The 10000-nt window shown below is 47.7% G+C and overlaps 1 protein-coding gene across 1 annotated transcript in view; it reads left to right on the top strand.

Annotated features, from left to right (window-relative positions):
* The window catches only part of adcy6b (adenylate cyclase 6b), a 46276-nt gene that overhangs the window by 20805 nt on the left and 15471 nt on the right, over positions 1–10000 (top strand). The window lies entirely within an intron of this gene.

Raw genomic sequence — 10000 nt, 5'->3', positions numbered from 1 at the left:
CTCGCTCGCAAAACAGAGGATCTTTATTCTGTTCAACTGCCGAGTGGTGATCATTCGCAAATGGTCTCTTTTTGCCATATGAGAGACTGGGCTTGTGGAGGCCATGCCATTAGTGTTTTCAGATGTGTTCAGAGCCCCCTTCATCAAGAACCGGCTACTTAACCGCGCAGGAACCCAGAACATTCACAAGTACGCTCCACTTTAGAGCCTGAAGGGACGTGTGCGCCCTGCTGAGAAACTCCAGGATCCGCTCAGTCCGTTTGGAATATGGCTGTGATGTTTGACCTTTTGCAGCGACTTGAGAAGTGGTCCCAAATATTAGTTGCTGGCCTGCGGAGGGTCAGCACAGGCAGTCCTTTGGTCAGTGTTGTGGACGCGTGCAACACAACACAGCACAGCACTTCAAAGTGTTCCAAAGGGTCTCTGTGTTATGCGCCTTGAGCCAACATCTCAGTCAACAGGCTCCGTAAGGTTTGTTATTGCTGAGGAGAGGAGGTTGCTAAGATGCAGAAGTGGTTCTAATAATCCAGCTCTGAAAATGTCACTGTGGCTGGAGGAGGGAGGGTTTTAAAATCAGCACGACTTACTCTCTGTTCCATCTTGCCGCTTTTATTTCTCAGTCTCAGATGATAACCAGAGATGTGCAATGCCCTAGTTGTCCAGGTTAGCACCACTCCAATGCAGGGAAGAGAAGACCTCCTCCAAATGTTGTCAATTGGACTTGCACTGCAGTGTTCAGTGCTATTTCTATGTACCCATGTTTTCCTCTAATCAAGATAAATATGATGGAACAGTGCAGATCCTTCCCAATCCTGTAGTAGATCCTAAGCATGTTGAATGCCCAGAGGAGAGAGAAGTGCACAATAAATGCAGTCCATTTGCCGTTTACTTTTTTAAGTGTTGTTTTATTTCCATGACGATTGCCCTCCATACCCCAGGCTAATAAGAAGCTTGCTTGTTGTTCCGGACGTTCCAGAACCTTTTTCCTCCGTGTCAGTCCGCATCAGTTTTAGATTTGCTGTCCTGTGAGTAAGCCATGGTAATGGAGTGGCCTTAAGACTGAAATGCGGTTTCTCTAATGAAGTAAGCTAACTGACAGCCTTCTAATTGACTCGGCCCACATCGTCGGCAAACAATGCCACTTAGTCTCTCGCAATATCGTTTGTCTCTTGCTCGTATAACGGTGCCAAAGGCCTGTTTGAATTAGAGGCTTCTGTTTCTATGGCAGCGAGGAGCAGGCTTCCAGAGTGAGACATAGCCTGACATATTTTGTCCTGCATGTTGGGTTTAGCAAGCAGTCTGACATGAAACCATGCAGCATCTCAGTAGGTGATATACCACCAACATAATGCTACTTCCTTCCATATGTTGATGTTAGCACTAAGATATATTTAGCAATTTGCTTAGACAACCGAACCCATACTCAGATTGACAGATTACAAGGCATCAAAAGGCAACAAAAAGATCTTTATGTTCACTCTGAATTGAATTTGAAAAATTCCAACACTATGAAAGAACAGCATGTATGAAGTGTAGTTGGGAATATAGGCTACTTTAGGCCTACAAGGTTTAAGTCATAGCCCTTTTCCACCACCAGAGAACCGGTTCTGTTCCTGTTCACAAACCGACTTTTGAATGTTTTTACCAAACAAAATCCGGTTGTTCAGAACGTGGTGCTTTGGTTTGGAGCCAGAACTCCAAATGACAGGGCATGTCGTGCTAACATCCAGGGAGGAGAAGGCTAAAAGCCAGAGTGTCCCTCCATATCAACTGTTAACTGTTGATAGACAAAACTAGCTAACTAGCATTACACAGGGTCATCCCTATGTTTCCCAGGTCCTATGTTCCCCGGTTTTCCCAAAAAGGGTCCTATGTCCCCTAGTCGCAATACATACCGGGGAACATAGGGCCCTTTTTTGGAAAAGCTGGGAACATAAGACCCTTTCTAAAATGTAAGAAAAAAGGGTCCTATGTTCCCCTGTCCCATACAAAGTGGGGAACATAGGACCCAGGGAACATAGGACCTGGGGAACATAGGTACGCTCCCCATTACACAGCTGGTGTTCTCTAGCATTACACTGTGAATGTTTCTTCCATTTTTACGGGACCACTCTCTTATCATTGTCTCCTTTTCATGCATATCATTAACTCTTGTTTATGCGCGTAATGCCCTCTGTTGATGACGCATCCCTTGGTTCCATTCACAACTGGTTCATATGCAGGATGGTTCACTCGATAGCACTCGTGTTCAAACAAGTCTGAGCCGAATCGGCTCAAGAACACGTTCTCTGTCGGGTCAAAAAATCCCATGACGAACCTGATGAACCAACCGATCCTCTGACCTAGCAGCACCTTGATCTCTGACTGACCACCTCTTCAGTGATTAGATGTGATGACAGTCGGTGTCCGCTCCAGTTGCAGATTTACCCGGGAAACGACTGATTAACCCGCACTATCCCTCTGTGCCTCTGTGCACCAGTAACTCTCTCTCACCTTGCTCTCTCGAGGTCAGTGTTGACGGTGGTGTAAAAAAATAAGAGGAGAGAATGCATCCAGACAAAGGGGACAATCGAAGTTTCACTCATGCGGCAAAGTGATTTCTTTCCCATTTGTTTAAGTCGGGAATTCATTCATGGAAAAAGAAGGGCGTATATGCTGCCACGACTCTTAAATCAGATCAGCGTGGAACTGGCTGTCGGTGGAGCTGTTGAAATGGAAGCCCTCAACTCACACTTGAGTCTGGCTGCCTCGTCACATGACTAAGAGTCTGTGGGAACAGACTCGGAGCCTGCGGTAGACTCTTCCCCCTGCAGATCAGACCGCCTTGGCTTTGATGTCACGTTTTGGGCACTGACACAGTTTGGTTTTAACCACAAGGTCAAAAGATCATTGGATCCTCGTGGCTTCCAAACAACTTGGCCGTCGTTGCCACATGCTATTTGTGATGTTAGCCACTAGATGACTCTTAGGCCCTCTCATTACTAGGGAGAATTTTTATATCTTTGAAATGGCCATCGTGCTGATGATTGATGAATTTATTTTTTCTCTGACTCACCCCTCTCTTCCGTCTCCCGCTCCAACTCACTCTCTCTTCTCTACCTAATTCCGTGTTCTGAGCGAACTTCGAAGGTTTCCCCTTATAAGTTCATGTTTGGATCATGTCGCAAAAGGTGGTGTTCCAAATGGAGCTGACTGAGCGTGTACAGTACCATGAGAACACAGATGTTCTCCCCACACAGCCTTCCTCTGAGCCCCACGCCAGTACTGCTCAACCCCATCCTTCACTCTCAGTGCCTCTCCACTGTGAGTGCACAATCAGCTCACTCGGCGGGTGTGTGTGTGTGTGTGTGTGTGTGTGTGTGTGTGTGTGTGTGTGTGTGTGTGTGTGTGTGTGTGTGTGTGTGTGTGTGTGTGTGTGTGTGTGTGTGTGTGTGTGTGTGTGTGTGTGTGTGTGTGTGTGTGTGTGTGTGTGTGTGTGTGTGTGTGTGTGTGTATGTGTGCGTGCACGCATCCGTGCGTACGTGTGTGTGTATGTGTATGTGTATGTGTGTAAGTTTGTGTGTGTGTGTGTGTGTGAGAAATAAAGACAGGGAAAGAGAAAGGGAAAGGGAGAGAGAGAGGAGCGCCACGGCCTCAGATCTCTTAAACCAGAGCCAGGCCCAAAGCTATTTATATCAGTCATCTGAGCAGCAGCATATTGTGGCGAGCTGGCCGGCCGCCAGCGGCCTGTTCAAATGTACAGTGTCCACGATTCCATTCCTCCCCTCGCTGGGGATGCTGTCTGCACCCAGCCAGCCCTACAGTAGGTGCTCGCTCGGCTAGCAGCGCAGTTCAAGGGATAGTTCACCCACAATCGATTATTCTGTCATTATCTATTCAAACGTGTGCCAGTAGTTACCCATAAAAGGGTTGCCTCTCAGCGCAGCAGCCCCAAATGAATTATCCAGCAGGATGTCAGTCACTGGGAAGACTTGGCCGGCGTTCACTTCCCTAGCGCAGGGAAAGGGGGAAAAAAAGGGACGTGCTAGCTAAGGCTGAAAGACTCCCTGCGACTCCAGCGACAAGAGCGCTAACACGGGGACAGTGCTGCCAGGAGGATGAGGGGGTAATGACAGCGTTTTTCGTTTCCGGGGTGAACTGTCCCTTTAAGGTCAGTCGCTGCGCCGACATGTGGCGCGGATCACACACGCAGGAGTGTCATTAGATGACACTTATAAACAGGCTCTCGGTTTACACCGGCCAGCTGACTTCTCTCACCGAGACTCTCGGTCGTTTCTCTCATGCAGGCAGGCACACACACACACACACACACACACACACACACACAGACACAGACACACACAGACGCACGCACATAGACACAAGCACGCACACACACACGCACAGACACACACACGCACACAGACACATGCAAACACACACGTACACGCACACACATGCACAGACACACATGCACGCGCACAGACACACATACGCACACACACATGCAAACGCACACACACACACGCACGCACACACATGCAAACACACACGCACACACACGCACAGACACACATGCACGCACACAGACACGCGCACAGACACACATACGCTCACACACATGCAAGCGAACACACACACACACACATACACAGAAAGGCACACACACACACACCCACACAGAGGCATACAGGACATAAAGACACACAGACACACAGACACACAGACACACAGACACACAGACACACAGACACACAGACACACAGACACACAGACACACAGACACACAGACACACAGACACACAGACACACAGACACACAGACACACAGATGCCATACCTTGGTCATGCTGGGCACCACTGTTTTGGAGACGGCTAATCCCGTGCACTTGAGAGCGGCATTGTGTGTGCTGGGGTAGTGTGGCAGCTGAGACGCGGGCTGGCGCTCGCTCATATAAACACGACCCCCCCGTCAGCGGGGTGACTTGGGGGGAGGCGGCGGTGGCGGCGGAAGGGGCTCCCCGGGGCCGAAAAACCGAGCACAGGCCTGATTGAGCGGCCGGCTGACTTGAGCGCAGCAGGTGGGCTTGTTTTCAAGGGAGTCCATCCATCACTGGCGTACGGATAATGACAGCTGTTCAACACTCAAGCGATCTGATCAAATTAAGACGGATCTCTCCAGCCAATGGCCTTGTCTGGCCACACTCCAGCCAAGGGATGTGTGTGTGTATACTATTGCTATGGTTAGTGCCACAAGCACTGCAAACATCTGTGAGACGCTGTTTGTGTCATTTATACTCATTCGATAGAGCAGTTAAGCCATCAACTCAACATGTTAGCGAGTTATCAGCAGACTTTTTTATGCATATGAATTTATCCTGATTCCTGCTAACATTGATATAATGAGATGAAGAAAGGCTCACATTAGCTATGTAAACCTTGTGTTTAAATGTTCTGCTTTGGCAATGCAAAAATATTTGTATGCTAATAAAGCTATACTTGAATCGAATTGAATATGTATGAATATACTGTATGGTATTTCAAGAGCAACAAATTCAGTCCCCTCAAACCACATGCTTTTTTATTACTGGTATTTATTCGGAAAATACATAAATAAAATGTAATGAAATAATAAAATAAAAATTATAGTAGCTTATGGTATGTAGATACATTTGGTAGTCAGAAATACTAACATAGTGTTTAATAAGTTCTGTGAACTTTATGTGTGCGTGAAACACAGTTTACAGAAATGCGTGTCAACACATGTCATAAGAATAATTTAGCTTTTTAAACTGTATTTTAAGTGGCTCTGTAAGTGTGAACATTATTCCCTGTGTATGAAAATGGCTTGTTTGTGAATATCAGCCTGAAGGAAAACCCTCTGTTATGAAAACATCTCACTACCACTCTCTCTCTCTCTTCCTCTCTTTTCCTCTCTCATTCACTTTCTTTCTCTCTCACTCTGTATTTCTCACACACACTTGTTCTCTCTCTCTCTCTCTCTGACACCCACACTCTCTCTCTCTCTCTCTCTCTCTCTCACACACACACACACACAAACACACACAGACACACACACTCGCTCTCTCTCTCTCTCTGTGTGTGTGTGTGTGTGTGTGTGTGTGTGTGTGTGTGTGTCTCTTTGCACTGATATTACTGTTGGAAACACACAGACACACACACTCTCTCTCTCTGTGTGTGTGTGTGTGTGTGTGTGTGTGTGTGTGTGTCTCTCTTTGCACTGATATTACTGTTGGAATGCACTAGAGTTCTTTTAGCGTGAAATTTCCCGTACACCTCTTACAACTCTTCCCGATATGGACATCACAATCTGATGTTTGAATGTCAAAATTGTATATATGACAGAACTAGTGGTGTGTCATAACCTGTATTGGTCTCACAGTGGCAGTGCAGAGGTAGTGATGGCCACAATAGGGGATTATTGGATCATTTTTCACACCTGCATACTGCAGGTGAGCGTAATATAGTGAGTGAGTCACAGATCCCTTCTGCCTTGGTTCTCTATCATTTCTCGTGCTCACACTGGAAGGGTTTTGCTGGCAGTCAACAAGAGGGCAGGTGGCGCATAGAAAAATATTTGAAAATGGAAATGAGGACTATTAAGAAACATGGCTTTGTTTTAGATACATGTGGTTTGCACAGTACTGTACATGTACGTGATATGAGGAATTATTTTTCAGTAAATGTAATCTATCTGTGCTTTAAACCTTTATTTTATGTTGTCATCTGACAAACCAAACTATAGTCATGGCCTTTTTTAAAAAAGAGGTAAGAGGTTGTGAATGTCAGGTTGAAGGAGGAATGCCTCCTGTTATGGAAACATGTGTGTGGTGTGTGTGTGTGTGTGTGTGTGTGTGTGTGTGTACAGTATAAACTGTAATCACCATCTTACTCAAGTAAACAAGCTGTTCTACCTCCTGCTGCAGCTCAGAGATCATTCCTTCACCCAGGACATTAAAGCTTCAGAAACTCTGGAATTGTATTGCAATGGTAATAGTAATAATAACAACTTGAATTCCAATAGTACGGTGCTTTGTCTATTTATCCTTGCTCTCTTTGTATTTCTGTCAAGAACCAGAGAGAGAGAGGGAAAGAGAGAGAGGGGGGGAGAGAGAGAAAGAGAAAGAGAAAGGGGGGGTGGTGAGCACCCACACAGGTTTGGCCACATACCATCTCTGCGCTGTGGATGTTGGTCCTGATGTTGAGATAAGCTGGAATGTGAGGTTTGTGAGGGAGAGGGCCCACTCTGTCTGGCCGGCTAATAACTGTGTCCAATGGAAGCCACGCTGCAGTGGGCAGATGCCACTGATTAGGCACGCGTGCGGGCGGGCAGGCGGGTGGGCAGGCAGGTTGGTGCCCAGGGATGGCGGAGCAGGAGCAGGAGTCGGAGGGGGCAGGGGGCAGCAGTGACCGGCGCTCACTCTATCCACTGGGGTGACCTCACAGGGCTGCTATGCTTTCTTCTGTCACACTATCTTCTTTTCTTCTTTCTTCTGTCACACTATCTTCTTTTCTTCTTTCTTTCTTTCTTTCTTTCTTTCTTTCTCTCTCTCTATTCTCTATTCTAGTCACACCCACACGCACATACATGCACACGCACACACGCACGCATGCACACACACACACACACACACACACACACACACACACACACACACACACGCACGCGCACACACGCGCACACACGTTCACACGCGCACACACACACACACACACACACACACACACACACACACACACACACACACACACACAGTTTACATGATGTGCAATCCAGGGCAGAGTCGGATGAAGTGTCTGATTTATGAATGGAGTGGGTGAGGATCAAATGGAAATGCTAAAAAAGGCTTGAGCAGTAGTGTGTGTGTGTGTGTGTGTGTGTGTGTGTGTGTGTGTGTGTGTCTTCAGTGGATGAGTGTGTTGCTGTATGTGTGTCTGTGTACTGTAGGTTGATAAAGGGTATTAAAGAAATAATGAGAAGATGAAAGCATTGGGGAAGTCAAAACATGAGGAAATTGATACTAGCGATGATTCATTTCTTTTTCGTAGTGGTTGAAAGAACGCTTTATTGGGTCATGGAATCCGCATGCTGGATAGATGAAATAAAGGACTCTTACACCACGGACGCCTGATTCTCATTTCTCCCTCAAAGGCCTCTCTGTCATCTATTTCCATTTCTTTGTGTGTGTGTGTGTGTGTGTGTGTGTGTGTGTGTGTGTGTGTGTGTGTGTGTGTGTGTGTGTGTGTGTCTGTGTGTGTGTTTGTGTTTGAGTGTATGCATCAGTGTTTGCATGTGTGTGTGTATACACTTGTTGGAAGACTTGTTTAAGTGTGTGTGTTTGTGTTTGAGTGTATGTATTAGTGTTTGTATGTGTATACGCTTGTTAGAAGTGTGTCTGTGTGTGTGTGTCTGTCTGTCTGTGTGTGTGTGTGTGTGTGTCTGTCTTTCTGTCTGTGTGTGTGAGTGTATTTGTGTGTGTCTGTCTGTCTGTGTGTCTGTATGTGTCTGTTCCTCTGTATGTGTGTGTCCTTTTGCTGAGCATGATTGATTGCGGTCCCAGTGATTGAGAGCAGCCGCTGCATGTAGCGGCGTGTGGTCAGAGGGGAGCGTGAGCCGCGCCCTGTCCCCAGCGCAGTCCCCTCAGTCCTCAGCCCCGAGCCACGTCGCTCCGCTCACGCTCACACTCACGCTCACGCCGCTTGCCTTCCATTATCAGTGGCCCAATCAGCACAGGAAACAGCAGCACGTCCACTGGGGGTCAGAGGTGACCAGAGTTTCCCAGGCTGTGGTGAAAGGAGGGAGGGAGAGAGATAGAGAGAGGGAGAATGAGAGAGAGAGAGATAGAATGGGAGAGAGTGAGAGAGATGATGAGAGAGAGAGAGGGGAAGAGTGAGAGAGAAAGAGAGAGGATGAGAGAGAGTGAGAGAGGAAGGGAGAGGGAGGGGTAGACCGTGGCAGGATGTGTATTGTACACACTGCACAGATTTCCGTGAAGAGCTTTCGCTCTAAGACTGTCCGATCCGCTCGGAGGCTGTCCGAACGATTTGCTCACGCGCCGTATCAACCGTGGCAATGACAAGAGGGTCAGTGGCAGAGGTCAGGTGTTTACGATCGTGCCCACTTTAGACCTGACCACTTCACAAGCCACGCCGCTCACTGCACCAATGCCACTTTTCTAAGAGCGTAGCGCCTCGCTCACTCGCTCACAAAAGCAGCACTCAGGAGAGAGGAGAAGAGAGATTAGTTGTGAGGAGAGGAGGAGAAAAGAGGAGAGTAGAGGAGAGGAGAGGAGAAGAGAGGAGAGAGGAGAAGAGAAGAGCTTGAGGAGCTGTGAGTGAGAATGCGCGTTGTCTCCGCCATTGATTAATGCGGGCGCTGGCATCGGCGGACGAGATGTCATCCATTATTCCTTATGAAACGCTCGGCGTAGGCCCTTCATAAACATGAAAGGAGCTGCGCCCTTGTGCGCCGCAGAGTGGATTTATGAAGAGGCCTTCTCCCGTCATCTCCCCGCCCGCGTCTTTAATTGATCGACCCCATCTATTATGGATGCTTTTCAGCCCAGAGAGCCGGCAGGCAGGCAGGCAGGCAGGCAGGCACGCTTTGAGTTGACGCGAGGCCTTGGGTAGCCCCGGAGAAAAGCTCCGCTTCCTCTCCTCCTCTCTCCGTATCCGACGGTGACTGACGCGCGGTCCCGCCGGGCGAACCTGGCGAAACGAGAAAGCGTCGGGCCGCGGCGAAAAATACAGTCCGCGAAGAAGGTGGCCCATCTGTCGGGAAAGATTAATGTGTCAGTCTTCTCGAACGTCCCCCTGTTTGGCCCGTGTGAAATGAACTGATTGTTTTGATCAAATGATCACACTTTCTGTCAGTGTTCGTTATTTGTGTTGAACATTTTCTAAAGGTCACTGTATTAACTCGGGGGAAAATCTCCCTGTCTGTCTTGTGCTCTATTTTTATCACATTTGGCAGATGTTTTGCTAAATGTCATTGCAGAAGT

This window comes from Sardina pilchardus, chromosome 7, assembly GCF_963854185.1.
Source record: "Sardina pilchardus chromosome 7, fSarPil1.1, whole genome shotgun sequence".
Lineage (NCBI taxonomy): Eukaryota > Metazoa > Chordata > Actinopteri > Clupeiformes > Clupeidae > Sardina > Sardina pilchardus.
The sequence above is the reverse complement of the archived record's forward strand: the minus strand, read 5'-3'. Positions and strand labels throughout refer to the sequence as shown.